Here is a 5342-nt window from a genome sequence, read left to right as displayed (position 1 = left end):
GAGAAAGCTAAAACTGACTGTCATGATGAAGCGAGAGCTGGTCGCTGTTCGAGAGGTTTTTTTGAGTCCTTAAAGACTTATGCCGCTTAAAGCAAGGAGTCGGCTCTGTCCGGCCAAGGCGTGGATAGCGCCCCGAACTCGGTCTTTCGAATACCAGGGGCTTTGCCGAAATTTAAAATTATATAATTCTATGGCTAAGTGAGAGTGTTCACGCATTATAGTCCGATTGCCTTGTTCGTTGGGCTAAGCGCCTCCCTCAAAGGACCCAAACATGGGGAAAAGAGTGCTCAGGTTTATCCCCGAACACCCCAGCACTAGCGGCACGGGGGCAGAAGCCAATGACTCGCCATCTCTCAGAATTGATAAAAAGCCGCACAGAAGGTAATATTTTAAATTCCAACAGCATTGCTTAGCGCATATGAACAAGTTTTCAGCGCACAGGACAAAACGAGCGAGTTTTACTCAAAAAATACATCCTTGGAACATTCATCCGCCACAAGGCAGGCACCCTTCAAAACATCCTTATAGTAATTCTCGGGCTTGCGATGCTCTTTCCCCGGCGGTGGCCCATCCTTCACAAGCTTCTCAGCATCCAGCTTGCCCCAGTGCACCTTAGCACGGGCAAGGGCCCTACGGGCACCTTCAATGCAGATGGAGCGCTTGATGACTTCGAGCCTCGGACAGGCCCCCACCAGCCGCCGCACCAGCCCGAAATAGCTCCCAGGCAGAGCCTCTCCAGGCCACAGCCGAACAATGAGGCCCTTCATGGCCTGTTCGGCCGCCTTGTGGAGCTCGACCAGTTGCTTCGGCTGGTCACTCAGGGGCACGGGGTGTCCGACCTCAGCATACTGAGACCAGAACACCTTCTCTGTCGAGCTGCCCTCCTCGGCTCGATAGAATGCGGCAGCATGGGACACACTCTGGGGAAGATCTGCGAACGCTCCTGGAGAGCTCCGGATTCGGGTAAGTAACAAGTAACTCACGTTTATGTGTTTGCTTTGCATAAAGAATGCCTTACCCGCCGCTATCTTCTTCACCTCATCCAACTCCTGGAGGGTCTTCTAGGATTCGGCCTTGGTAGACTTGGCATTTTCAATAGCCGCCGCGAGCTCGGACGCTCGCGTCTTTGAGTCAAGCTCCAAACTCTCATGTTTTTTCATGAGAACCTGGAGCTCTTGTTGCACCTTGCCAACCTGGGCCTCATACTTCTCCCGCTCGGTGCGCTCCGTGGCCGCCCTCTTCTCGGCCTCAACCAGCGCTTGCTTAAGGGTCGCCACCTCAGACGTGGCCCCTACAATAGCCATGATAATCTTGTCATTTTTTGCAATTGCACCTTTTTATATATATTTAAACAAGGTATTTCTTGCCTTCATTGTCCTCAAGCTGCTTCTTGGCACGCCCGAGCTCTTGCTCGGACCGCTCAAGGTTCTGCTTTAGCGTGTCCACTTCCGCAGTCAGTGCGGCGGACGCAAGCAGAGAAGCCTGCATACGCATATTGACTCCTTTTTGTTAGACTCCTGCGAATTTTATTTGATCCTCTATTCGGCTTTTCTTCCCGAACGCCAAACAGAGCATCAGGGGCTACTGTCTATGCGGTAATATTATTTACACATTCTTTACTTACCTCAAAGCCTGTTAAAAGGCTAGTACAAGCTTCAGTCAGTCCGCTCTTGGCGGACTGAACCTTCTAGACCACCGCACTCATAATGGTGCGGTGCTCCTCGTCGATGGAGGCGCCTTGGAGCGCCTCCAACAGATTGTCCGGCGCCTCCGGTTGGACGGGGGTCACCGGCACGGTGTGCTTGCTCCTCTTGGAAGAAGGTCCCCCGCCGGACTCTGGAACCTTTGAAGGTTCCAGAGCGGTGTCCGGCCTAGAGCCGGACTTGGAGCCCTAGGGGGTTTTATCCCCTTTACTCCTGGAGTCTGGGAGGTCGCCTTGCGGCGCCTCCGGGACCACCTCCTCCCGGCTTGGAACCTGTTGAGACAACACTTCGGCGTCGTCCGTAGGACGGGGGGAGGAAGTCCTCGGAAGCGAATTCACATCCGACGAGTCTAGTGAACCGCTCGACGATGCGTCGAGCCGGACTTTGGGTGGGCTGCATAACCATATTCGACTTAAGGGAAAGTTGTGCAATAAAGGAATACTATGAATTACTCTAGTATCCGGATACTTATGATTTTGCCAGGGGCTTGGCCCTGAGCGGCCAGTCTTCTCCGTCGTCGTCGGCGTCGGTGGAGTAGTCCGGGGGAAGGGTTCTCCCCTTCTTGGATCCTCCGGCCTCCCCAGAGAGGGCGGCCTTCCTTTTCTTCTCTCCTCCCGCTGGAGGGGGAGAGGTCTCTTCTTCTTCCTCCTCGTCTTCACGGGAGGAATGTGCCTCGGAGCCGTTGGGTGATGAACCCGACACCTCCCGGCACCGGGCACTCTTTCGAGTCCCCGTGGCCTTCTTTGTGGCCTTCTTCTCCGGTACCACATAGGGTGCCGGAACCAGCAGCTTCACCAAGCGGGCATTGGCTGGGTCTTCGGGCAAAGGAGCCGGACAGTCGATCTGTCCGGACTTCGCCTTCCAACTCTGTCAAAGGGAAGGGAGCTTAGATCCCACATTGAGTTAAACTATGGAAAACTAATACCCTGTAAAAGGTACAAACAATTTACCGCGCTAGCGTGACGCTGTGCGCTGAATCCGTGATCCTCGGTGGTGGATGTGGGAGCCTCGGCGCCCTTGAAAAGCACCTTCCAGGCATCTTCGTACGTAGTGTCGAAGAGCCTGCTCAGAGTTCGGTGTTGCGCCGCATTGAACTCCCACAGATTGAAGGCCCGTTGTTGACACGGGAGGATCAAGCGGATGAGCATAACCTGGACTACGTTGACAAGCTTGAGCTGCTTGTCCACCAGGGTTTGGATGCATGTTTGTAGTCTGGTCGCCTCTCCTTTGTTGCCCCACGACAGGCACGTCTCTTTCCAGGACGTGAGCCGCGTTGGGGGTCCGGACCGGAACTCGGGGGCTGCGACCCACTCAGGGTCGCACGGCCCGGTGATGTAAAACCACCCCGATTGCCACCCCTTCAGGGTCTCCACAAAGGAGCCCTCGAGCCATAAGACGTTGGGCATCTTGCCCACCATGGCGCCTCCGCACTCCGCCTGGTTGTCACGCACCACCTTCGGCTTGACGTTGAAAGTCTTGAGCCATAGGCCGAAATGGGGGCGGATGCAGAGGAAAGCCTCGCACATGATGATAAACGCCGAGATGTTGAGGATGAGGTTCGGGGCCAGATCATGGAAATCCAGGCCGTAGTAGAACATGAGTCCCCGGACGAATGGGTGGATCGGGAAGCCCAGTCCACGGAGGAAGTGGGGAAGGAACACTACCCTCTCATGGGGCCTTGGGGTGGGGAGGAGCTGCCCCTTTTCGGGAAGCCAGTATGCGATGTCGTTAGACAAGTATCCGGCCTTCCTCAGTTTTTTGATGTGTCCCTCCATGACAGAGGAGACCATCCACTTGCCTCCCGCTCCGGACATGGCTGGAGAAGGTTGAGGTGGGGAGTGCGGACTTGGGCGCTGGAGCTCGAGTGTGCGAGAATGGATAAGCAAGGGAGGAAGAAGGCGTAGGTGAAAAGGTGGATCCTTATACCCTTATATGGGTGGACGCAACTACGTGTCCCCACCAGCCTGGTAAAACTCGCTTATCTCCAAGCGCCATAATCAATGGCGTGGTTGGGTTACCCACGCCCGTATTGATGAGAATCCCGGAATAAGGGGACACGATCTCTGCTTTAACAAGACGTGCCAAGGAAAATGCCTCGCATGACGCGTTGAGGTGGGATAATGAAACGACTCGGATAAAGGATTGGCCGTGGTGTGTCACACTACGGAATACGTCAGCAGATTAGATTTGTGTAAATATTACTCTCTCTATGGCAATATGTGGAAACTTATTTTGCAGAGCTGGACACTATCTTTGTGTTCAAAATCTTCTATGAAGTACTTGGAGGAGGAACCCGCCTTGCAATGCCGAAGACAATCTGCACGCCGGACTCGTCTTCATTGAAGCCTGGTTCAAGGGCTACTGAGGGAGTCCTGGATTAGGGGGTGTTCGGATAGCCAGACTATACCTTCAGCCAGACTCCTGGACTATGAAGATACAAGATTGAAGACTTCATCCTGTGTCCGAAAGGGACTTTCCTTGGCGTGGAAGGCAAGCTTGGCGATACAGATATGCAGATCTCCTACCATTGTAACCGGCTTTGTGTAACCCTAACCCTCTCCGGTGTCTATATAAACCGGAGGGTTTTAGTCCGTAGGACAACATTAATAACAACAATCATACCATAGGCTAGCCTCTAGGGTTTAGCCTCTCCGATCTCGTGGTAGATCTACTCTTGTACTACCCATATCATCAATATTAATCAAGCAGGACATAGGGTTTTACCTCCATCGAGAGGGCCCGAACCTGGGTAAAACTTCATGTCCCTTGCCTCCTGTTACCATCCGGCCTAGACGCATAGTTTCGGGACCCCCTACCCGAGATCCGCCGGTTTTGACACCAACAGAGGTCTTGCATCGTCCGCCTCGCGAAGCTCGGCCCCTCGCGAGGGTCTTGAATGTTTGCTGGTGAAGATGAGCCGTATGGGGCTGCTGGTGGAGCCACACTGTGGGCCGCAGGTAGGCAAGTCTGGGGACCCCCATTCCTAGAACGCCGACAACTGCCGCTGACCAGAAGAGGACTTGTGGGTATGCTCCACACATTCAGGAGCTCATCAACTCCAAGATGGGCACAAGAACATATATGTTGGATAAGGAGCATCTACCCCTATATCCTGATTTTGAAGAAAACACTGTAGTGATGAATGAGGAGGAACCATCATCAGCTAAAGCACATGAGAAGAGAGCCAAAGCAAAGGCTGAGAAAGCTGCCAAGATGCCAAGTGTTGAAGAGGCATCTCAAGTTTTCCTGAAGAGCAAGCAAGATCAACTTGCATATCTGATCCAGTCTACACTAAGGATTGAGAAGGGCTAGGCCACCCCGACTCAAAACCAGGAGAGCTTGGAGAGGATCATAGAAACCAAATTTTATGATCTTGATCTGAAAGTAACTGAGATTCAAACAGCAGTTGAGCAGCTCTAGGAGGAAGCAGAAGAGAAGAGAGGGAAGGCAACTACTGATGCATTTCAGCGAGTGCCTAGAGGACAAAGGTCTGCTGCAGTGCATGTACCTGATACAAGAGCAACAACATCGGCACCAGCAGCCACAGCTTCAGTACCACCTCCAGCAGCCACTCCACCAGCTCCAACTACATCAATGGATGCGTTCGTCCTTGGAGTTATCTCTACACCACCTCCCGAA

This window comes from Triticum aestivum, chromosome 3A (genome assembly GCF_018294505.1).
Source record: "Triticum aestivum cultivar Chinese Spring chromosome 3A, IWGSC CS RefSeq v2.1, whole genome shotgun sequence".
Lineage (NCBI taxonomy): Eukaryota > Viridiplantae > Streptophyta > Magnoliopsida > Poales > Poaceae > Triticum > Triticum aestivum.
Note: the sequence above shows the minus strand (reverse complement) of the source record.